Source organism: Rhinoraja longicauda, chromosome 7 (assembly GCF_053455715.1).
Source record: "Rhinoraja longicauda isolate Sanriku21f chromosome 7, sRhiLon1.1, whole genome shotgun sequence".
Taxonomy (NCBI): domain Eukaryota; kingdom Metazoa; phylum Chordata; class Chondrichthyes; order Rajiformes; family Arhynchobatidae; genus Rhinoraja; species Rhinoraja longicauda.
In genome coordinates this window covers 50,174,325-50,200,718 of record NC_135959.1, presented here as the reverse complement: position 1 = coordinate 50,200,718, position 26,394 = coordinate 50,174,325, and the positions used below count along the sequence as shown (strand labels likewise).

The following is a 26,394-nucleotide window of genomic DNA, read 5'->3' as shown; positions in this document are numbered from 1 at the left end:
CTTGAAGAGAAAGTTAGATATAGCACTTAGGGCTAAAGGAATCAAGGGATATGGGGAAAAAGCAGGAACGGGGTACTGATTTTAGATGATCAGTTACGATTATATTGAATGGCAATGCTGGCTCGAAGGGCCGAATGGCCTACTCCTGCACCTATTTTTCTATGTTTCAATGTTTTTAACCAGAGGCTTACTAACATACTGTCAATTCAGCCCGATATTCATTGTACCTGTACCTTACTGCACATGTGTATAATATAGAGTCATACAGCATGGCCCAACTTGCGTTACTGCCTTGTAGCGCAAGAGAACTGGGATTGATCCGGACTACCGGTGCTGTCTGTATGGAGTTTGTATGTTCTCCCTGTGACCGTTTGTGTTTTCTCAGGGTTCTCTGGTTTCCTCCCACATTCCAAAGACATAGAGGTTTGTAGGTTAATTGGCTTTGGCAAAAATTGTATATTGTCCCTATGTAAGATAGTGCTAGTACTGGTTAGCGTGGACTCGGTGGACCAAAGGGTCTGTTTCTGTGCTGTATCTTTAAACTAGACCAAGATGCCTTTCTAATTAAAGAAAAATACTGGTCAGGAAAATTGGTAAGAGCAGAATTTGCTGGATCCATTGCTAGCTTTGTTCAACATTGCCAGAGCACAGATTTGCTGAACTGATCAGCACTAATGCTGGGAGATGTACCCACTGAATCGATACAGGTTGAAGCAGGCACAGGAGGACTCAGCACATTGGTTTGAATGGAGAGGAACAGCAGAATTATCTAGAACGTAAATTTACGTTGTCTTAATTTTTATTTTTTGAAGTATTAAGTAATTTTAATACATTTTTAATTTACATAATTTAATCTTTTATCTATTTTAATTGCTTTAATCCTCAAAGGCGGGAGAATGGGGTTGAGAGGGAAAGATAGATCAGCCAATTGAAGTAGGCTTGATGGGCTGAATGGCTTCATTTTGCTTTTCGAACTTAAGTTTGCTTCAGTTTGAATTTGATTTTGTTTTTCAAGTGTTCTAATTTTTCATATTTAAAAAAAAAAAAATTAAATGTTTTATTTTAATGGTTTGTATCTCTTTATAATAATCGGGGATATTTAGAAGCATTCAACAGTTTTGAGATATGGTAAGACATAGGGTGTGGCTCTGGTGGCTGGGAAGGGCTTGCAGCCATTTTATTGGCATGGCTTATTCTATCAGCACCCTCTTCCAAACCCACTATTCCATGCAGCAGTTCGTACAATGCCTCCAACCCTCTCAAGCCCTCTAGGACCATTTGAATTTAAATAATACCGCATGGAAACAGGCCCTTTAGCCCACGCCCACCATCGATCATTCGTTCAAACCAGTTCTGTTATTCTATTTTCTCATCCACTACCTACACACTTGGGGCAATATACAGAAGCCAATTAATCTACAAACCCACACATCTTTGGGACGTGGGAGGAAACCGGAGCACCGGAGGAAACCAATGTGCTCACAGGAAGAACATGCAAACTCCACACAGACAGCACCCAAGGTCAGGATCAAATCTCTTGGTGTGCTGTGTGAGGTCGCAGTTCAACCAGTTGCGCCACTTGATAACACTTACCAGCTAATCAACATCTAGGGTGACGATCATACAATGTAGAAAGACTGGAAAAGCTATCGTTCTCCTGAAAGGAAAGGGTTAAAATTGGTGTAATCATTCACAAGTATTTTGTGAGAGCAAGTATAGTGAAACTACCTTATCAAGGAAATAGATTCATTATCAGAGGTCAAAGATTTAAAATAACTGGCGAAGAAACTAGTGGAGGGTTGTTAAGATTCAGAGGTTTTGATCCAAGAGAGTAGTGCGAGACGATTCAAAAGGAAAGTTCAAGAAAGAGTATTTTTGCAGAGGATAACTCTTTAGGGTTACAGAGAAAAGACTAGGGTATGGGATAAAGCTGGCAATTGCATGATAGACCAAGTGACCTCCTTTGGTACATTAAGATTTATTGATTCTTTGTGATTTTATGGACAACACAATCAGATTTCAATCCCAACTAAATGGCTACAGTAGCTTTAGTTTTGATTCTCATATTTTTAAATATATTATTACTTTCTCCCATACACTAAATGATCACTTTGCCATGAAAAACTATTGCATTCCATTAATTTTGGTATACATTTTATTGCATTAATGTGATGGAATATGACCAATTAATTTAAGCATGTTACAACAATATAAACTTTTGGCATGTCTCCAATGACTCTTACAAACATCTAAGGAGCACCGAAGAAAGCATACTGCTGGGTTGCATCTCAGCTTATTTGGGGAACAACTCTTGCCCAAGACTAAGAAATTGCAGAGTATTGTGGATGTAGCCCAGTCCATCTTGCGAACCAAACTCCCCACCATTGACTCAATCCTCACTTCATACTGCCTCGGAAAAGTAGCCAACATAATCAAGCATTTGTCTCACCCCGGTCATTCCTTTTTCTCCCAGATCCTATCTGGCAGAAGGTAGAGAAGCTTGAAAGCGCACACCATTAGACTCGGGAACAGCTTCTTCCCCTCTGTTATCAGGCTCTGAATGGTTCTTCCTGGGGTATTGTCCAATTTACCTCTACCCTAATGCGGACATGGAACTTTGTCTATGGAACGGATGCGCTTCAATGCTAAGAACTATATTCTGCACTCTATCTTTGATGGTACTTGAGTTAACAATTGTATTTATATATAGTATATCTGATCTGTTGAGATAGCATGCAAAACAAAACTTTTTACTGTACCTCGGTACACATGACAATAATAAAACTAAATCTAAACCTATTTGCAGCACAACACTACATTTAAAGTATTGAAAAAAATTACAATATTCCAACTAATAAACAATGTGAAAAATGAGTGTGTGGTGTCCAGGGCACTCTATCCATTTTTAAAAAAGCCAAGTACTATTTTATTTTATTTCTTTTGACACAGACATTCTAGGATAAATTATCAAGTAAAATAAGCCCCAACATCCTTTCTAGTGTCTGTGAAACCTAAAACCTTTGTGTGGAGCTAAGGTTTTTATACCCTAAAGTAAAAGGAGAAACCTTTTGATGTATGGAGTACCTTAAAGCTACAAGGATAAAACTGTATAGTCTGCCAAGATTGTTAGCTATAATTAAAATAATATTTCTTTCATGTGGTAGAACAGTGTTGACAAGATAGAACAAACAGGTATCTGGAATATTTTTTACTTTACCGGTTAGATTTTTAATAAAGAAAATTGGTGGACATTCATTTTTTTAAATCGTTAAATGTAAATATACTTGCAGTTCTTTTGTTTGTTACTATAAAAAAAATTACAAAATATTACCTACTGTATATAATTGATTAAACATTTGTATGTAACCTATACCTTGCAAGTCTGTCTTTTGAAGTTAATAACCGATGAAGTGTTTAAAGGCTCGTCACACATGAAAGAAATTGGTTTACCTACTTAATTCTTGATTGTTATTAATTGTAGACTTTACGCAAGTTTTCAAAGTATTTTTTTCATTCTTTAAAATGTGTAAGTATAATTCATGGTTTTTTTCTTGTTATGGTCCACAAAGTCCAAGTAGGAATGTCGTCACAAGAAGAACAGCTTTAAATCCATTTTCAGAGGAAATGTGGATCTGGCCAAATTGCTCTAATTCAGGCCTCGCCCTTATTATCAGACTAAATGCACACACCCACTCAATTTCCATCATATTCCAGCCTGCAAATTTATATATAAAAGGTACAAGCTTGCAAGTCTGGAATGCACACTGGTGTTTGAAGACGAGGAGATTGATGGTTTTGCAAACCGAGGGTTGGACATGGTTACTCAAACTGTTTGCTGGGACATGTCTTTTTACTTCAACTACAGATGTTGCCTCTGGAAATGAATTATAAGCCCTCATAAACTGAAAAGTAAAGGCATGGGGAATCATCAATACTTTGAGTAAATAAGACTAAATATTTTAAATAAATGTTAATGTTTATGATTAAGATTAACAGCATTTAACAAAACTGGAGCAAATGTTTTGTGTCAATGTTCCTCTGACAATACTATTAGGGTATTGTATCTGAATGACAGACATTCAGTCACAAGCTGTTAGTGACTTCCATGTGCAAAGGAAAATGGATTTGGCAAAAATCATTCTAAATAAGATTAAAAGGTAAAACACTTCTCTCCAAAGCCATGCATCATTTTTTAGTAACTGTTGTAAGGTATCATTTGCATCTACTTGGGATATTTTGTTAATCAGAGTTGCATTCGGAACCCCATTTAGCAATGTGAAAACACAGATTGCAGATGCTGGAATCTTAAAAAATAAAAATGGAAAAACAGCATCTCGTATTTTGCATTGCACAGCCTATAAATCAAAGGCATGAATGTTGAATTTGTTAACTTTAAGATAAACCTCCACCCCCCCCCCCCCCCCACCTCCATTCTCAGCCCCCACCCAGTACACACACCTTTCCCTCAGCACACCACTATGTTCCTTTCCCCTGCTCCTTCTGCTCATCTCAACCTCTCTGTTCAGAGTCCCCCCTTTCCCCTGCCTTGTCCCCTTCCATCCATATCACTCCATCCAGCTTCACATTTCACTCGTCCTCTTCCTTCCATATCTGACATCCTTTCCAATCTAGCCTTAGTCACTTACTCCATCCATTTGCCAATCGCCCCCTTTTCCCATATCTATCTATCACTTGCTAGGCTTTGCTCCATCCCTACCTCTCTTTTGCACCTTTGTTCTCCCTATTTCAATCCAAAGAAGGGTCCTGACCCGAAGCATCATGTGTCCATTTCCCTCCACAGACACTGCCTGACCCACTGAGTTCCTCCAGCACTTTGTTTTTTCTTTTATTTTGCATAATTTTCTTTTTACGAATAAAGATGATTAACAACCTGATCTAACCCATTTCTGGATCAAATCTGAAATAAATCAAGATCCATGTACATTAGAATGCGGAAGTATATCACCAGAACCTATTTGGGCAGAAGGGCCTCCCTGATCTGAACCAATCTGTTTATCTTTGCAAGCCAAAAGGAGGATCTTCAAAAAGGTTGTTGTTCCAATTTTGCTTATCATTAGCAAAAAAAGTTATTTGAACTGCTTGTAAAATTAATAAAGTTGAATAAAAAGGCTACAAAATAAATAAGGTAGCATGGTTGTAAGGACACCAGACTTTGCCCCATCCCTACCTCTCTCTTGCAGCTTGGTGCTGAAAGAATTAGTCCAGAGACAAGTCTCAATTCCATCACGATAACAGGGGAATTTAAATTCAGGTAATTAAATAGAAAAGTCAGCGTCATTAATGGTGATAATGCGCACTAGATTGTCAGAACAATTTTCTACTTCAAATAATGTCTTTGCAAGAAGGAAATGTGCCACTCACTTGGTTTGACCTATGCAATTAACTCGCACCTGCCCCCTGAAGTAGCTGAACACATTCGGGGGGGAGGATGGGGGAAGGGGGGGAGGATGGGGGAGGAGGGGAGGATGGGGAGGAGGGGAGGATGGGGGAAGGGGGGGGAGGATGGGGGAAGGGGGGAGGATGGGGGAAGGGGGGAACGGGGGGAACACCGGCCTCACTAGTAACGTCCAAAATACTTCAATGTATTGAATTAAATTCATAAATTTCTTTTTTTTCTTTCTCATCCAGTCATCCTTCTCTGTTATTTAGAACCATTGGGTTAATGCCTCTGCAACTGCAAATGGGATTAGCCAAGTCCTGATAAAATGGTGAGTGCTCAGAACTCCTGTGGACATTTACCCCCTGGGATATGACTGAATGAAACAGAGCCATTTGAACTATCATGCCTGATCCACCTTGTAAAAAGGATGATTGATTTAGTTCCATTCCATTGCCTAAATCCATTTTATTTTTCTTTCAAAGATTTGTTCTTGTGAATTCCTTGCGCAAATACTTTCTTCATCTCCTGCTGCTGCATATGTGAGAATGAAAACTTATTGAAGGACATTTATATAAAAATATTTTGTATACATTTATGTTTTAATTTTGCTAATATTTTTTACTGGTTTGAGTTTCTTTCAGTTCAGATACACTAGAAGCTTGGACATCTTTAATGCTTTTGTCTGTTCCGTTCATTTTGAAATTGAAATCTTATATCCCCAAGGCTTTGATTTGGTGAAGGTGATCTGTGAAAGAAATGTAATCATCTGGAGATGTGGCCATGGAACTACTTAGTACAACCCTGTACAACTACAGAGGACCTCTTTGCTCCTATACTCAACTCATCTTGTTATGAATATTGGCTTTCTTCACTGCCTGCTGTACCTGCATGCTTCCTTTCAGTGACTGATGCACTAGGACACCCAGATCTCGTTGTACATCCCCTTTTCCTAACTTGACACCATTCAGATAATAATCTGCCTTACTATTCTTACCACCAAAGTGGATAACCTCACACTTATCCACATTAAACTGCATCTGCCATGCATCCGCCCACTCACACAACCTGTCCAAGTCACCCTGCAACCTCATAGCATCTTCCTCACAGTTCACACTGCCACCCAGCTTTGTATCATCTGCAAATTTGCTAATGGTACTTTTAATCCCTTCATCCAAGTCATTGATGTATATTATAAATAGCTGCGGTCTCAGCACCGAGCCTTGCGGTACCCCACTGGTCACTGCCTGCCATTCTGAAAGGGACCCATTTATCCCCACTCTTTGCTTTCTGTCTGCCAACCAATCTTCTATCCATGTCAGTACCCTACCCCCAATACCATGTGCTCTAATTTTGCCCACTAATCTTCTATATGGGACCTTGTCGAAGGCTTTCTGAAAGTCAAGGTACACTACATCCACCGGCTCTCCCCAGTCAATTTTCCTAGTTACATCCTCAAAAAATTCCAGAAGATTTCCTTGGTGAAACTTAAGCCTTAATTCATTACATAAATTAATATACCCATAGGATAACTGAGCAATGATCAGTAATGCTTAGCAATGGGACCGCATGATGGCACAGCAATAGAGTTGTTGCCTTAAAGCGCCAGAAACCATAGTTCGATCCTTATACAGGTGCTGTCTGTGTGGAGTATGATAAACTAAACTAAAACTAAAATTAAACTCCAGCAAATCTTTCCAGTCTAACCCCTAAGACACTGAAAACTGTTATAGAACATAGAACAGGACAGCATAGGAACAGACTCTTTGGCCCAATGTCCTTGACAAACATGATGCCAAGTTAAATTAATCTTCTCTCCCTGCACCTAATCCATATCCCTCCATATCAATGTAAAATGCCAATAGACTATCACATTGGTTGCGAATAGGCCAGGAATCAAACCCAGGATATTCCAAGTGAATCTGGAGTGCCAGACAAAATCATTTGAAACATCTTACTCGGTGATATCAAAATTGAAATTGCTAGATACACGCCAGTATTTGTGGAAAGAGAAACAGTTACTGTTTCAGGTCTTTTATCTGAACTTGGAAGCTGAAAAGTTATTTTGAAATACAAGTAATGCAGAATCTTGAGCAAAACACTCAAGCACTGCTGGAGGATCTCATCAGGTCAGGCGGCATCTGTGGAGGGAATGGACATGCCATGTTTCGGGTCAGGTCCTATCAAGCTGATTGTAGTAGTGGGGAGAAAGCTAGAAGACAGAGGAGAGGACAGGACAAAACCTGACATGGTCTGAAGAAGGGTCTCGACCCGACCCGGAACGCCACTCCATTCCTTTTCTTCAGAGATGCTGTCTGTCCCGCTGAGTTACTCCAGCTTTTTGAGTCTATCATCAAATATAGATGGATACGGAGAGGGAATGATTGGCAGATGGATGGAGTAAGTGACAAAAGTGAGAGATGAAAAGGAGATAAAAGGATGTCCGATAAGGAAAGAAGGAGTGAAATGTAAAACCAGAAAGCGGGATATGGATGGAAGGGGACCGGGGAGGGGAAAAAAGGGGGGGGTGAAAAGGGAAATGGAGAACTCGGGGATGGGATATGTGTATGAAGGAATTAAAAGGAGCAGGGTGATAGGGAGATGAGAGATGGTGGGAGAAATGGGTGCATTTGGAGAGTGTGCACGGGAAAGTGGGTAGGGGGGGTTTGTCATGTGTTTGGCCTCCTTCGGGCGATGGAAGCAATCCAGGTCAGAAAGATCCCCGCGTTCCCGAGTTCTTCCAACACTATGTTTAATCCAACAGTGTTCATTTGCAGAGAGGTGGGAGGTGGGCCAGGAAGGATGGAAAAGGCAATGGCAATATCTCTGAAGACACAAGAGAAATTCTGGAACCTGGAACAAAACACAGAATGCTAGAACACAGTGCATCAGGCAGCATCTAGCGAGGCAAAAGTAATATTATATCAGCCTGGTTTCCAGATTTTTCCTGCATTTCCTTTTAGAAATCTATAAAACAAAGTCCCTTTAGCACGTGTCAAGTTTCAGGTTGGGACCATGCATCAGGACGAATTCTGATAATGAGATACCAATAAGCAAATTTGGTATTCCGACTGAGCATGCGCAAGTCATAGGTTGCGGGGGCAAAGAATTGTCGCTAGCTCCTCTGCTCCCTGTAAACAAATCTTCGTTTCATCCGTTTTTTCCAGTTTTTCCCGTATAGGTAAGAAAGTACAGTTTTCAAAACTGTTAATTTGGTGCATATATGGTTAATTAGTAAAAACTACGCAGGGTTTTTTTGTTTTATGCGGTGAGTTCCCTCAACACTCCCCGACTCTTTTCTGCCTCCAGTCCCCGCAGCCGCCGCCGCGGTTCCACGGCTCCGGGACAAGTTAAAGAGTCGGGGAGAGTTGAGGGGAACTCGCCACGTAAAGCAACAAAAAAAATTAACTACAAATTCATCGTAGTTTTTACTAATTAACCAAATATACACTAAATTAACAGTTTTGAAAACAGTATTTTCTTACCTATTCGGAGAAAAACTGGAGAAGACGGATGAAACGACGATTTGTTTACATGGAGCAGAGGAGCTAGTGACAATTCTTTGCCCCCGGGACCTATGACCTGTGCATGCTCAGTCAGAATACCAAACTCGCTTATTATAGGCTGGCACGGTAGCGCAGCGGTAGAGTTGCTGCTTTACAGCGAATGCAGCGCCGGAGACTCAGGTTCGATCCTGACTACGGGTGCTGCACTGTAAGGAGTTTGTACGTTCTCCCTGTGACCTGCGTGGGTTTTCTCCGAGATCTTCGGTTTCCTCCCACACTCCAAAGACGTACAGGTATGTAGGTTAATTGGCTGGGTAAAATGTAAAAATTGTCCCTAGTGGGTGTAGGATAGTGTTAATGTGCGGGGATCGCTGGGCGGCACGGACTTGGAGGGCCGAAAAGGCCTGTTTCCGGCTGTATATATATGATATGATACGATATAGATTTCATCCAGTCAGTTGGTTAGTGGGGACTGTTACAAGGAAAGAAAAAAAATTAGAACTGAAACCTTGGGATGAGGACGAGAGAGGGGTATGCAGTCAAAGGAATATGAAGGTGTAAAATGCAGGATCTGGCTGTTCCAAGAGACCGAATTGAAAACTCTTTTTAATTGTTTTTCCAAGCATTTTTGTCAATTAACAACTGGGCCACAGAATGGACACAATCAGATGCTCCCACCCTTTGTTAACCCCGACCACGTTTCCTTTCCATCGAATGCTTATTTCTGCACAAATCATTCTTACTGGTTGCTAATTAATGTCTTCTTTGCATTCCACAATCCTTACTCAATGGGATTAGTCACATTCATAATTATCAACAATTTCACAGTAAAAAAGACTTTCTTCCAAATATCATAGCAGTGAATCTCTGCCGACTGGAGAAAACTATTATGAATCTGGCTAATTTAAATTATTGTTTTATACTTTGTGGGAATAAAATCCATGAGTGAAAATTTCCAACATTTATGTTTAGAGATTCAGCATGGAAACAGGCCCTTTGGCCCACCGAGTCCACACCGACCATCGATCACTGATACAATAGCTTGAGGTCATCCCAGTTTTGCATCCTACATACTGCTGAAACTCATGAAAACATTTTTGCTGCAAGATAGTTTCCAAATAGCTGACTATTTAGAATGTCATAAAACCCAGGATCTTATAAAATCTGTGTTTGGCTGTTGTTGTGATTTAACAACCAACAGGAGAGTAATGAACTTAATCATTTCTTTTTGAGCTGGATAAACAAATTGGAATTCTGAGATTATTGTCAATATTCAGGAAACACTTTCTGTAACTCTGTCTTGGATTTATGTTGATTGAAGTTGCCTTTTCAACTCACACAAGTTCTGGATTCAATGAAGCTTTGACAAAATTGCACCACATCATACTTCTCTCCCCATAAAAACAGACTTGCAAATTCCATACAAAGGACAAACTTGCTTAATTATAACCAGAAAATGGGAGACAGAAAAATAATTCTACCTTAAGGGGTGGCATATTGGTGCAGCGGGGAGAGCTGCTACTTCTCAGTGCCAGAAACCAGAGTTCAATTCTGATCTTGGGTGTTGTCTGTGTGGAGTTTGTAAGTTCTCCCTGTGACCAAGGGGTTTTTCTCTGGATGCTCCAGTTTCCTCCCATATCCCAAAAACATTTGTAGGTTAATTGGCCTCTGTAAAATTGCCCCGTGTGTAGGAAGTTGACGTGAAAGTGGAATAACATAAAACTAGTATGAATGGTTTTTACACGGTGGGCCGAAGGGCCCCTTTCCATGCTGTATTTTAAAATTAAACAAAAGCCTTCTATTATTAGATATTCAATAATAGGCCCTCAATCAGGGTTAGAAACTTTGTTTCATCTGATTAACTTGCACGGGGCAGATTAGGCCTGGCAGCCACTACCTCTGCACCTGCAAGCACCCATTGGCTTTACTTCAGAGAATAAAAGCATGCATTACCCCCGAGCAACTTTTCCCAGCTTCATCTCCACTGCTCGTTAACCCAGCCATGGCAACACTGCGACAACGTCCTCTCCAGGGAATTAGCAACCCAGCGAGAATCTCTCAGCCCTGGTAATAGCTCTTGGTACCCAAATAAGGTCCTGGGTTCCCAGGCACTGCTCATGTCCTTTGGGGTTCCCAATTCCCATCTCAGAATGAAAATAGGAAATACTCGGAGAGTTTGGCAACATCTATGCGAGGCACATAAAATCCAAGTTTCAGGTCAACAGCCTAGGAACAGAATTAGGGAACAAACGTGTTTTATGTTTCAGAAGAGAGGGGCCAAGAGAACACAGGGAATGTTTGTGAAAGGGTGGAGACTAAGAGAGTTTTGGCACAAAATCTCATGGTGTTGGCTGAAAGAGGATGGTGAATACTTGCAGTTAATCTGTCCGGAGACAACAGAAATAGAAGGAGATGAATAAGGGCAGAGGTGAGGGAAGGTGGTGCTAAAACTGAGAGATGCAGACATCTAGTTGCTGGAATAAGTTAATGATGGTACCGACGTGGCAAGCTCTGGACCAAGTTCCCGCTTAAGATGATAAGTGCAAGCAACATTTAAGGGATACAAGTGCGAGGAAACAAACAACTTTGTCATTTAGCAACATTGCCATCCAATCGCCACCATTGACATCTTGGGTATACCAGTGAACATACTGAGTCATCGCAGCACATCAGAGAGTAGCTACTCTGCTTTGGGTGTCTCACCATTCGAGCCCCCAAACTCTTTCCACTAATTGCAAGACATCAACGGACATTCTGCGTTAACATGGATATGCCCGAACAATATTTAACAAACTTCATATTATCCAGGATTGAGCAGCTTGCTTGATTGGCATCCTATCACTTTGTTAAACAACTGTTCTGTCAACTCTAATGAGTATACCTTCTCTTAAGATACACTGCAACAAACCTCCAAGATTTCTTTAACCATCCTCTTAAATTTGTGTCCTCTACTACCTAGGAGGATAGGAAGCGTATGAATGGGAATGCTATTACATCTGATCTGCCCATCTCTCTTGCAATAACAATGCCTGGGAACAAGGTCTCACTGGCTATTGAGTTGATTCAGGGATGGGGACAGCCTTCCATGGTCAGAGAGAAACCCACTAGTCAACTGGGAGCTGACTTGGTGTTGGGAGAATGTATGTGGGCTCAAACTGTAAGTAACAGCATACTCTAAAGGGTGTACAATCAGCGAGTTTGGGCAACTCATTGGAAGATCTGTCATACTGTTACACAGAACATTGGATGATAGATGGAGGGTTCTACTTTGGAGAGGCACTCAAAGGATCGTTCCTCTCAATCTGCTTCAAAATCATACCAAACAGTAGCTAATAATGAACTGACATCAAAAGAGCCATGGAGAAACCTATGGTCTTGACTGTTCAACGTGAAATGGATGTTGTATTGAGGATCAACTTGAATAACATGAAGACACAAAGGAATGCAGATGCTGGGATCCCGAATCAAAAACAGAGTGCTAAAGGAACTCAGTAAATTAAGCAGAATCACTCCACCAGTCTGAAGAAGGGTTCCAACCTGAAACATCATCTGCCCATTTCCCTCCACAGTTGCTGCCTGACCCTCTGGCAATTTGTTTTTTAAATTAATTTGGGAATCTCATGGACAATAAATGGCAAGTTATTTTCTATAAAGTAAATACGAGATGCACAGAATCTCTCCCTAATCTTCAAAAATTGGTTCTGAAGATGCCCACGGGCAGATATACTGGAGGTTTTTAAAAAAAAATCAATTGTTGCCATTCATTAGTGTTTTCTTAATTGTAGACTAAGCTGGTCTGAGCTAGTCAGGCCTGTGGCTCTCACCTCTCTTGTGATGAAGGCTATGGAGAGGGTCATCAAAAACCAAATCATTCAGGCAGCAGACTCACAGATGGACCCACTCCAGTTTGCATACTGTGCGGGTAGAGGGGGTTGATGACGCAAAAGCATTCATTACAGACACCATACATAAACATCTGGAACTCCCCAACACTACAGCCAGACTCCTGTTTGCAGACTTCTCCTCTGCGTTCAACACCCTGCAACCACACATTCTTGCAGAGAAACTCACTACCCGTTTCCACCTAGATGACCGACTAATCCTGTGGATAATGGACTTTCTCACCAACAGGTCAAAGAGAGTGCTGGACAATAACACCTTCTCCAACCTCCTTCACACATCAGCAGGGCTGTGTCCTCTCACCCCTTGCTCTTCATTCTGTACACTGATGACTGCAGGTCCACCCAGCCAAACTGTCATTTGGTCAAGTACGCTGATGACACAGTTCTCCTATCTCTGCTCTCAGGCCCCTCACAGCACCACAGCTCAGCTCTTCATGAGTTCGTGGAGTGGTGCGACAACTCCTGTCTTGAACTAAATGCAAACAAGACCAAGGAGATGGTAGTGACCTTCTCCAATAAGCAGAGGGAACTAGCTGCGGCAGTCATCACCACTATTCACAGGAAGCCTGTGGAGATTGTTGAGGAATACAAGTACCTGGGCACAGTCTTCGACAACCTGCTGAAATTTGCCTCCAACACCAAGGGTATCCTCAGGAAATGCCAGCAGCGGCAGTATCTCCTGAGGAAGCTCGTCATTTGGGGTCAGCAAGGACATTCTCACAACGTTTTACTACTTCTTCATTGAGAGCGTCATCACGTTCTCCTTCACCTGCTGGTTCCACTCCATCAGCCTTCAGAACAGAAACCACCAGCAGAGCACAGCCAAAGTCTGTTCCAAAATTATTGGACTCCCTGTCAGAGCCCTCTCCACCCTGTGCGACCAGCAGATGCTAAGGTCAGCTGGCAGGATTTTACAGGAGCCCTCACACGTCCTGTTCTCTGCGTTTAAGTGGCTCCCCTCAGGACGCCGGCTTCGCTGCCCAGGCTGTAGGACACAGAGGAGAAGGGCAACCTTTGTCCCCAAGGCTGTTCAGCTCCACAACTCCCAACCACCCCTGTCCCGTGCTCACCCTGCTAATCCACCCCCCCCCCAATAGTTTTTGTACTACTCTACGTGCCTTTGTAAATTGCCCCACGGGGACAAATAAAGTGTTTTTGAACTTTGAACTGTTCCTACACTGGAAATTAACTAATTCCTGCTGTAATTCTGCAGAAGCTATTGAAGTACTAAAAAAAATTAAAAATCAATTGATGCAATTTATAAAACATTTATAAAACATTCCCGTGAAATATTGGTTGGAATAAACCTGTTATTCGGGAAGCATTGAGGTGTTTAGCATCCGTGAAACTGAATGTATTACCAAGCCTAGAAGAAAAATATAGTCCAGGCAAAGGTGCATTTTGAGTAGCAGGGAAGAAAAAAGGTATCTTGGTGTGTTTATCCGCTGGAAGTAGTAATTGAGATTTTAGATGGAATAAAAAGACATGAGGAAATAATAGAAGCCCTAATCATAACTTTTTAATCCACTCTGCCTTCAGCAATGGTGCCAATGGATTAGAGGAAAGTTAATGTTGGACAATTGTTTCAAGACAGAGGAGAGATTAAACCGAATAATTGCAGGCCAATGTAACTGCAGTGGTGGGAAAATTGTTACAATTTATTCTCAGAAGTAGAATAAACTTTCATTTAAAGAGCCATAGATTAAGCAGAGACAGTGTGGGTGTGTTATTGGAAAATATGTATTTGATGAATTTTATTTTTTGTGGCTGCAAACAACGAGTTGATGGGGGATGTGTTTTATATGATGAATATGGTTTCAATGGATGGATGCGATGGATGGGTCTGACATGTTCCCATATGGCTGGCTGATCATAAAAGTTAAAAACATTCTGGCTCCTGGGATCTAATAGCAAAATTGAATCCAAAATTGGCTCAGTAGCAAAAAGTAAAAATAAATAATCCCTTTTGTAGATACAAGGAACTGTAGATGCTGGAATCTGGACCAAAACACAAAGTGCTATGTTTCCAAATACACAGGACAAGATGTTAGAAATCCAAAGTGCCAAATGTCAACTTGCTCCCGGTAGTGATGGGAGGCTTATGCACTCACCTATGCTCCTCCGATGTTGAGACAGGCTAGGCAGACACGTCATTGGGGTTATCAAGTGGGCACCTACTTTCATCGACGTTTCGCTGATTGGACCCACGACGTCTCCAGTAGGCTCAGCAGTGCATTCTGGCGTCCCAGAACCACCCCCCTCTGCATCTGCCTAGCCGGCTTATTTGGGAGACCAGATGGGGTCTTTCCTCTTCAGCCAGAGCCACTGGCTACTCCGCTCTGCCACCTGTGATGTTTCCTTGATAGCCTGGCGTAGGGCTTGTCCGCTGATCCCCAGGTCCTTCATCAGTCTTACGGTAGATGTTGCCACAAATCCTCGACATCCAACTTCTACCGGGCAGATCTTTGCTCTCCAGCCCCGCTGTTCTGCCTCCGCTGTAAGGTCTGTGTAGCGCAGTTTCTTTCTTTCAAAGGCTTCCTGCACAGCATCCTCCCAAGGGACTGCGAGCTCCACAAAATACACCATGCGCTGAGAGTTGGACCAGAGGACAAGATCAGGCCTCAAGTTGGTGATGGCTATCTCTGGTGGAACTGTAAGCCGTTGGTCCACATCCACCAGCATCTGCCAGTCCCGGGCTGCCTCCAGCTGTCCAAATCTTGTCCTTGGTGGAATTTTCCGTTGCTTTTGTTCCCCCTCCCGAACAAAGGCAATTGGCATAACTGGGTTGGTTGTTCTGGGCGGCAGGGCATTGTTGGTTGTTCTCCTGCTTTCCAGAGTCGCTGCCAGGCATTTGAGCACTTGATTATGTCTCCAGGTGTACCGTCCTTGGGAGAGGCTTACTTTACACCCAGTGAGGAAGTGCTTAAGCGTGGCTGGTGTTGAACACAGGGGGCATGATGGATCTTCGCCCAGCCATTGGTTGAGATTTTTGGGGCTAGGAAGGACATCATAGGTTGCCCGAATGAGGAAGCTTATCCTGCTCGCCTCCATCTCCTACATGTCCTTCCAGCTGATCTTCCGCTTTTCCACACTCTCCCATCTCATCCACTGGCCCTGTTTAGCTTGCGACACAGCCTTGGCACACCTACTCGACTCCTCCTGTCGGCGGACTTCGGCCGTGACCAACTTCCGGCGCTCCAGTGAGGATGCCTTGTTCCAGCAAGGTCGCTTTCCGCCAAGCCCCAAGCCACTTCGTCCGTGTTGGACTTGCCCAATCATGTCGCCTTGGTGGAGAGCAGATTTTGCCTGCTGTGTCGCATTCTTAGCCGTCCACTTCCTTCCTGTTGCCAGGGTTGGGGCAGCAGCTCGGATGACAGTGTCCCTCGATTCTGCCAGGGTCATCTCTAGTCTGACTTTAGTGCACTTGAACTCCTCTGTGAGGCTAGAGAGAGGCAGCTGAAGTACCCCCTGACCGTACAAGCCTACGCTGCTCAGGCATCGAGGAACACCTAACCACTTTCTCACAAAAGAGCTGATTGTTCTTTCCATCTTCTCAACTCTTGTGAGGGTGATGTCATACATGGTTAGTGGCCACATAAGGCGAGGTAGTAACCCAAACTGCAGGCACCAGATTTTCAGCTTTCCAGGCAACATGAATCGGTCGATGTTCGCTAGACCTTTGATGATTTCTTGCCTCAGCTCATTTGCCTGATCAGTGTCCTTCAGTTTAGAGCCATACCATCTCCCCAGACTTTTGATTGGCTTCTCTGACACAGTTGGGATTGGTTCTTGATCAATGAAAAACCTTTGATCTGTCAGTTTGCCTTTGATTATAGAAATGCTTCTTGATTTGGATGGCTTAAATTTCATTCTAACCCCAGTGATGTTCTCTTGAAGCTTCCCTAAAAGGTGCCTGGTGCAAGGTGCTGTTGTTGTTATGATTGTCATGTCATCCATGTAGGCTGGTAGACGGACTCCAGACTTCAGCCGCTCGCCTCCCACCACCCACTTGGAGGCCCTTATGATGACTTCCATAGCCATTGTAAAAATCAATGGGGAGATGGCACACCCTGCCATTATGCCAATCTCCATGCAGTGCCATGTGGTGGTAAAGTCTGGCATGGTGAAACACAGCTGCAGATCCTGAAAATAAGCCTTGACAAGGCTTGCGATGGTCTCTGGTATCCTGAAGATAGAATAACTCAGCGGGTCATGCAGCATCTCTGGTGTCTGAATAAGGGTTCCGATCTGAAATGAGATTCAGATTCAAGATTCCACAGATGCTGCCATACCCTCTACGTTATTCCAGCACTTGTGCTTTGGTCCCTTTTGGAAGGTTGTTGTCAATTGGGTTCCATCTGACTCACTGCTCATTGCTTTCTCTGGTGTGCATTAATGATTAGTGGCGTGAGCCACAGGGTGTTGCATGTGTCAAGTGCCCTGATATAAATCCAGATGCTGCTGGTTAGCAATTTTTGCGAAAAAGGTAGCCGAGTGCGTAAGCCACCCCCTGCCAGTACATGACCTCTGCATCATCAAGACTCTCGCAGTGCCTCCTCGTGTCAACACAAGGTAACTGGGGCCACCTTCAGTCCCAGTCTAAACTGCGCGGGGATCTTGGAGGAACTCTGGACCCCAGAGATGTGACGTGCAGGCCCACCGGCGTGTGGACACGTTCTGACGTCCATCAACCAGGTCCCAACTATAGGTTAAATAGCACCCCGCTGCCTTGTGGGTAAGGCTCAGGAGAGCCAAAGGCACTGGAGCTAGAGTCCCTAGAGACGGTCGGCTGATCCCTCGTGCGTCCGCCTTCCAGCAGCTCCTGCAACCGAGTAGGCCCCAGATGTAGCAGCCACGCCGTTCCTTTGCAATCAGCCTATCGGGTCGAGAGGGGAATGCAGATGCTGGGCAAGTTTGTATTCCCATTTACCTGCCCAGGCTCAGCGGTCAAATCAAATGGAGAGGACACTTCATCTTTGCTGGGCACAGTGAGATGTAACCACAGATGAAAAATCCCCCTCTTCAAGCAGGACAACGTCAAGCCACACCATCATCTCCTATAGATGGATGGATGCCAGTACATTAATGATTCACATATAAATATGGAGCTTATGATTTAATAAAGGTCTGCAGATTTTGCAAAAAAATTGACTAAATGGTTGACAAGCAATAAGAAAGCTTTCAACACATTATGGTCAGCAGGGTGGAAAAATGGCAGTGGAGGAACCCAACAATGCATTTGAGGAAGTGCAATAGGATAAAGGATGAACAGTAAATGGAAGCATACTGAGTGGAGTGGAAGATCAAAGAGGTCGCGTATATGTGCAGAGGAAGATGTAATTGGGGAGATTATGGGCGTATTAAAAATTCATAAAGAGCAGTTACTAGTAGGTTTAATTGTACATGCAGTGGATCGATGTATCTATCCCTTGGTCTAGATGGGATGTAGCTTTAATTACTGAGGCAAGAAAAGTAGTCAGATTTATGCAGCACAGAAATAGACCCTTCCACCCAACTTGGACCAAGATGTCCAAATGTCTTTTAAACTTCACAATTTGGAGGTGGAAATGGCAAGTACAATCACTGATGCCATGGTCATAATGCTACAAACATTGATGGATTTGTGGACGAGCTCTAGAAAATTACAGAAATTAGTCCCATATTTTAAAAAAGGATTGAGATTGTTCTTAACTACAGATGTCAGCTTAACCTTGAAGGGGAAACGTCTGGAAACAATAATTAGGGATAGACAAAAATGCAGTGAACTTGGTAAATAAGGATTTGCAAAAGGTATTTGATATGGTGCCACACAATAGGTTTGTCAGTAAGATTGAAGATGATGGAACAAGCGGGGCAGTATCAACATAGATTGAAAATTGGCCCAGTAACATGAAACAGTCAGAGTAGACAGAGTAGAATTTTAGGTTGAAGAGAAGTACACCATAGAGTTCCCTGTCGACTGGTTCTATAGCCACTGCTTTGCGTTATATTTAGTTTAATGACCTAGTCTTGGGTGTTCAGGGCACATTTTGTTTCCCCCAAAAAAAACTTTATTCAGAATAATAAAAATGCATATGGAACAAGAACAGCACAAAAACTCTCGTGCGATTCTCAGCGGGTGTACATACATTCATTAGCGTTATATTCGGTAGTGTTCACAAAACTATCCTTATACCAGGCACAATTGCCACTCATGTGGCCCCGTTTTGATATCCCTTCCATTGTTTGAGGGGCATCTCCACCGAAGCCTGCCACAATTACCAAATTCGCAGATGACACAGACATTACAGATATAGTGAACAGTGAGGATGATAACAATTTCCTTTAGTTGTGGACATACTGATGGAATAGGATAGGAGAAGGCAAATAGGAGTCAGATTAAATGAAGAGAAGTAGAGTGTTGCAATTTGTTAGGTAAAATGAGAAACTGCAATGTGAACTGGAGGGTACAATTTAAAAGAGGATAAGAGCAACGAGGTTGGGTTAGGCGTGCATAATTTATTCAAATTGGTAGGGCAGATTGAGAAAATAGCTTTAAAAAAGACAGTTGTACCCTGAATTTCATAAATAAATGCACATAATTCAAAAGCAAGGAATTTGTGTTAAACCTAAAAAAAACTGGTTCAACTACTATAGGCTCGTTTTGCCTAGTTCAAGGGACCTACTTTTAGGAAAGATGGGGCTTTGGAGAGGACAAAGAGTAGTGTTACCAGAAGAGTCTTTATTTGAGTGGATAAACTGAAGAAGCCAGCATTTTTATCTTTTAAACAGAGGAAGTTGTAAGGAGAATTGGTAAAGGAACTTACCACTGCCACTATGTACGATCAAAAGATAGAAACAGTTGCAACTTGGCAGGGAGAATAAGAACTAAGAGATCTTATGAAAGCGATTGACAAAAGAAGCAAATGTGACAAAGGGTGAAAAAGAAACATCATAAGTATTTTGGATTTGTAATGGACTGCCAGCAAGCTCAACTCTAGCGCTCAAAAGGGTACTAGATAAGTATCAGAAGAGGGAAAAATATTGCAGGAGCACTGGAGAGGTAGACCATCTGGATTTCTCTTACGCGGACCGAACAGTCCAATGAGTCATTCAGTAAGTTTGCAATTTTGTAAACCTTAAGAGCACAGGTCAACTAGGTAGTTTAAAAGGCCATAAAAGACTCTGTCCAGTTATAGGCGAAGCTTAGAATACGTGAACATAGAGGTTATGCCAGAACCGGCTACAACACTGGTTAGGCTACAATAGTTTGTCGATTTTAGTATGACAATTGCATATGGTTTGAGTCAGTACATTGCATGAAAGATGCAATTATGCTGGCAAGGTGCAGAGGAGACTTGAGGATGTTGCCAGAGCTGGAAAATTGGAGGAATTAAGAAATGTTCATAAATATGTGGGCGTTTTCCTTGGAACACAGGCGGACATTGGAAGACTTAATTGTGGGGTATACAATTATAGGGTCTTGAATAGAGTAAATAGCATTTATTTCCCCATCAGAGTGGCCAAAAACCAGAGGGTATAGATTTTAAAGTAATTGGTGGAAGCCCAGCAGAAGAGATTTTGGAAAACCTTTTCAACCAGAGAATAGCAAGGGCCTGTAATTATTGTTTGAAAGACTGGCATAGACAGAAACCATCATTACATTTAAATGGCACTTGGAAGTGCATTTGACCTGTAAGTTTATGGACCAATGCCTGGAAATGGGATTAGACTGGGTTGTTCTTCTTTCCACCAGTTCAGATGCTCTGACAATGCCTCCTGTGTAGTACATTTTCTATGATTCTTTGGCATGATATTTAATACCATACAAATAACTCCATATATTATCAATTTCCACCTAATGTCGTAACAGCCACTATTGTGTTGATTCATTTTCAAAATATAAATTACCAAGCATAAAGTACAAATAGAATGTGTGAAGGAATAAAAAGATTTGTTACTTCATTCAACTGTTACTTTCAAGGAAAAGGTTTAAATGCTGAACACCCTTATGTAATACTAGCCGGGCGTGGACACGTTGGGTCCAAACCTCTCCTGCGGGCCCGGCAACCCTCCCCAAACTGACGACAGTCACCCACCCCATCCCCCCTGAACCCCCCTCCCCCCCCCGGGGCCAGGGAGGGGGTAAGAGGAAGGGGGAGAGGGAGCCACTCACCCCAGCCCCGGACGGCTAGCAGCAGAAGAGCTCTCCTCACCCCCCCCCCCTCATTGGCCATCACTCGGGCGGCCCCCCCTCGGAGCGGCAACCCTCCCCCAACTGCGCACGGGTGGATCCGGCGGCCATCTTAGGTAAGTATTAGATCAACAGGCTCCAATTGCCCAGGCGCGGACACATTGGGTTCCCATTGTGACGTCCAACACGGAGGTATTACTGTGCAGGCGCGGCTGACAGGCAGGGTAAGTAGAAAAGAGATTTATTAAAGTTTAAAAAGTGATTTTTAAAGTTTACAAAGTGAATAACTTTTAAACTACAACAACCATTTGAACAACAGGCCAATGGTGAGTAAGGTGGGCCTAAAACTGTTGTGCTATCATGTACCGTTTTGGCTGTATTTCGGGTACGCACATATTTCGGGTACCTACAAACAATCAGACAAACACACAAGATGAGAGTTTTAGTAATAAATATACTAGCCCGAGTGGATCCATTGGGGCCAAATCTCTCCTGCATTGGTCTAGCACCCTCTCCTCCCCCACTCCTCCTCCCCCACTCCCCCCCCCCCCCCCCACTCACCCACTCCATCCCCCTCAACCCCCCTTATCCCTCCTCGCCCACTCCATTCGCCCTCAACCCCCCTTAAAACTCCCCAAAACCTGCATTGGTTTAGCACCATCCCCTCCCCCCTTCCCCCTCCACTCACCCACTCCATCTCCCCTCATCCCCCCTCACCTATTCCATTCCCCCTCAACCCCCCTAACCCCCCCTCCTCCCCCCCACCCACTCCATCCCCCTCAACCCCCCTTATCCCCCCCCCCTATCCCACCCTCCCCACCCCCTCATCCCCCCCCTCCCCACCCCCTCACCCACTCGATCCCCTTTCAACCCTCCTTAAAACTCCCCCAAACCTCTCCTGCATTGGTCTAGCACCCTCCCCTCCCCCACCACTCACCCAGTGAATCCCCCCTTAAAACTCCCCCGGGGCCAGAGGTGGGCAAGGGGGGAGAGGAAAGGAGAGAGGGAGCCACTCACCCCGGCCCCTTGCAGCCATCGCTGCGGCCAGCAGCAGGAGAGCTCTCCTCACCCCCCCTCATTGGCCACCACTCCCGTCACTCGGGCGTATCCCGCCCCCCCCCCCCCCAACGAGCAGCAACCCTCCCCCAACTGCGCACGTGCAGATCCGGTGGCCATCTTAAGTATTAGATCAACGGGCTCCAACTGCACAGGCGCGGACCCGTTGGGTTCTGCGCAAGCACGGATCCGGTGGCCATCTTACATAAGTATTAGACCAACGGGCCCCAGCTGCGTTGGGTTCCCATTGTGACGTTGAACACGGAGGTATTACTGCGCAGGCAGGGGCAGGGCAAGTGAAAAAGGGATTTATTAAAGTTTAAAAAGGGATTTTTAAAGTTTAAGAAGTGAATAACTTCTAAAATATAACAACCATTTGAACCGCAGGCCAATGGTGAGTAAGGTCCTCCTAAAATTGTTGCGCTGTCGTGTACCGTTTTAGCTGTATTTCGGGAACAGACAAATATGCGATCAAATATATACACATACATACAAATGTACAAATATACAAGATGAGACTTTTAGTAATATGTAGATAGATGCATGGTGACAAATTCCATCCAGCAAAATAAGCTTGGTGGAAGTTATTTTGAGCTTATACCAGGTTGCAGAAATATTTTGTTTAAACAAAACTTGTGAAATTGATTATGCAGCTGAAGCATCTCAAAATAAATTCATGTTACAACATTGGAAGGAAAGTGTAACTAGTGCATTGCTTAATTAGTTCACATGTTTTATCATATTTTATACTATGTGGTGACATCATTTTTCCCCAGTTATTTAGTCCAAATTAAAGTTTTCAAATAAATTTTCTTCTCTATATAGGAAATTTTGGCAGTAAGATGTCAGGAAGCCTTATTTTTATTGATTCCAAACATCCAACTGGTTATTTTAAAAGGTGCATACATGTTCTTCGATTTTTAACACTAAATCATTCATCATTGACAATATGGGCTTGTTTGAAGCCTTGTACCTGTTGCTTTAAAAAATGTTTAAGAATCATTAAGGCATGGCAATCATCACCATTTTCTTTCCCTCCCCATCAAATAACAAAAAACATTTGCTGCTGATTGATATTTCCCAATAGTGGGATGCCCATTAACAGCAAACAGGGATAACATTTCCATCACTGTGGTTCAAACCACTTAGATTATTGGACAGTTTTAAAAGTGAAATCTTAATAGCATGACTTGAAATCGAGGCACTGTGAAGAAGAATAAAGAAAAATAGTACGTGGACACCTGAAACAAATTATCCATTATAAAGTGAGCATCACTGGTACAATTATAAAGGATTGTGTACTTAATACTCAAATGACTATTAACATTGATTTGTGATGAGTTCAAACATGAAGTTTCTTGTTAGAGGCAAGAGCACTGTAAGCATGTTACAGTTCATTTACCGAACATACTTTCAGTCACTGCTTTCAGTGTCTGCAAGCCTTTATTTATTTGGAAGAAAGTTTTGTTCAACCAGATAATATTGATTATTTATTTTAGATGGAATGGTAACATATATTTTGCCTCTAGCATTCTTGCACATCCTTTACTGTAGGTATTTATATATTCAATGTCCAGATAGTTCTATCTCAGGCAGGTGTTTTCATGACAACTCACTAAAGTCTAAATGAAGTCAAGATTTCAAACTGGAGTCTAATTTATCTTGATACAGATTGAATGTACCCATTTTAACCAAAATAGCCACTCACTTTAATTAACCACAATGTCTATACTAATTGTGCAAATCCAACTGTGCATTTTTTTTTTAAAGGATTGTAACGTTTTCATTTTCTCATTCTTCATTTCACATAAACTGGAGTGACAAAGGGTGAAGTCTCACCATGTGTTGAACTCTGCATCAAAATACGACAAAACATCTCGTGGGCATTTAAGCATTCGGCACCGGGAAAGTGGAATTTGAACTGGCATTTTGAAAGGTTGAAATATACTTGCTCTGATATTTTTAAACATAAAAAGTAACAGAAGAATGCATTCGATTTGTGAAGCTGTGTTAAAACAAAGCTTAAGCAATGATCACCTGTACAATAATTGTTCTCATTTACAATCTGTAAAATTTTAAACCAACATCTTACGTAGTATGTATATCCCAGTCCCTTGTATGTAAATCCCTTGAACGCAATCTGAATTAATTTACAGTTTAACACGACCTACATGTTTTAAGGTAATAGACCCTGATCCATACCCTCCAATTCTCAAATAACTCGTCGCAATGTTATAACTATTTGTGCAAAAGGATGGACTTGGGGACATTATTTTTGCACTCTTATTGTCTACGTATTTGTTTTGTTTATATATGTATACTGAACTTTTGTTTATTAAGGGCTTTTACACAGTACTATGTTTGCATATCTTTTGTGCTGCTGCGAGTAAGAATTTCATGGTTCCGTTTCTGGACGTATTATTAGAATAAAACACTCTTGACAATAAATATTCACAGCCAAGGCAAGTACTGAGCAAAACTATGAGTCTGCAAGAACTTACCTGAGGTCGTGCGTGGTTGGGCAGCAAGAGGCGACGGATGGAGGAGAAAGTTGGGCTGTGAGCAGTCTTTACTTTGCTGTTAGTTGGAGCCTGTGCTGCGAGGGAGTGCGAGCCTGTCCGCCCGGGTCTTTGCCGCCTCCCTCCCTCCACGTCGCCGCCTCTTCGCAGCTGGAGACGCCGGCGCCTCTGGAGAGTCCCGACAACTCGCGTCCTCTAGAGGGTCGCAGCCGATACTGCGGGCGCAACGCCGCTGCATTTGACAACTGAAGCGAAGGTGAGCTAAAATGCAACACAGGGAACTAACTGCAGGCGCCGGCATACAACAACAACAACAACAACAAAAAGACACAAAGCGCTGGAGTAACTCGGCGGCAGGCAGCATTTCGGGTTGGGACTCTTCTTCAGACTGATTGAGGGGGTGGGGACAAAAGCTGGATGAGAGGAAAGGCAGGACAGAGCCTGGCAGGTAACAGCTGATATAGGTTGGGTGGGGGGTTAATAGGCAGATGGTGGACAAGGGTTGGCATAGTGGCACAGCAGTAGTGTTGCTGCCTCGCAACGCCAGAAACCCGGGTTTGATCTTGACTACAGGTGCTGTCTGTATGCAAGTTTGTACATTCTCCCTGTGATCGTGTGGGTTTTCTCTGGATGCACCGGCTTCCTCCCACATTCCAAAGACGTGCAGGTTTGTAGGTTAATTGGCTTCTGCAAATTGTCCCGAGGGTGTAAGATAGAACTAGTGTGCAGGTGATCGTTGGTTGGCATGGACTCGGTGGGCCGCAGGGCCTGTTCCAACGCTGTATATCTAAAGCTGTATCTCTTAAGCTAAGATGAAAAGACATAAGGTGTGAGACAAAAGAATTGAAGACTTGCCAATTGTGAAGCTAGAGGAAGGAACGTAGGTAGAGGAGGGGGGGTGGGGCAGGATTAAGAATTAGCATGAATCGCGGAGTTACTCCAGCACTTTGTGTCTTTTTTCCCCAGTGGTGAAGTAATATAGCAGAACAACTCTGCACAGCGGAAAGTTTGAGTCATGCAAGAAAGTATCCCACTTTACCACCCCCAATTGGATTAATATGAAAGATCCAGCATGGAAACAAGCCCTTCGGCCCACCGAATCCACGTTACAAACGATCATCCATTCACCCTAGTTCTATTTTATCCCCACTTTTGCATTTACTCACCTACACACAAGTTGGGGGCAATTTTACAGAGGCCAATTAACCTACAAACCCACATGTCTTTGGGATGTGGATGGAAACGCAGGCAGTTACGGGGAGAACGTGCAAAGGGGGGAAGAAAGAAGAGAAAAAAGCTAAATGAGAGGTGGAGATTGGTTATAGCCTGGCAAGTGATAGGTGAATACAGTTGAGAGGGATTTGATTGGCAGGTGAATTAAGACTAGAAATGAAAAGGAGACAAAAGAGTATCAGATAGGAGAGAAAAGGAGTGAAATATAAACCCACAGTGAGGGATATAAACAGAAGGGGACAGGAGGGGAGGAGAGGAAAGGAAAGGAAAGAGAAGGAAAGAGGGCTGGGATAGTGAGAGAAATTGGTGAACAGAAAGAAGGGGAAAGGAGGGCATTACTTAAAATTGGAGAATTCATTGTTCATATCTGAATAAGGGTCTTGACCGGAAACGTCACCCATTCCTTCTCTCCAGAGATGTTGCCTGTCCCTCTGAGTTACTCCAGCTTTTTGTGTCTACTGTCGGGTTGTAAGATACCCAAGCAGACAATAGATTTTCAGCATTGCTACAGCTACAGAGGTGAAGTCGGTTGGAAAATCGGGACTGCACCCTAACTTATGTGAGGACCATTCATTAATACGTTCAGAAGTCAGAGGAACAGAATTAA

At 43.0% G+C, this 26,394-nt stretch overlaps 1 protein-coding gene across 1 annotated transcript in view; it reads right to left on the bottom strand.

Moving 5' to 3' along the window:
* edar (ectodysplasin A receptor) overlaps nt 1-24,672 on the bottom strand; it is a 67,460-nt gene extending 42,788 nt beyond the window's left edge. The window contains exon 1 of the mRNA XM_078402554.1: nt 24,537-24,672. The gene's annotated coding sequence lies outside the window, so the exon portion shown is untranslated. The remainder of the gene's footprint in view (nt 1-24,536) is intronic.
* Between the last annotated feature and the right edge of the window lie 1,722 nt (nt 24,673-26,394).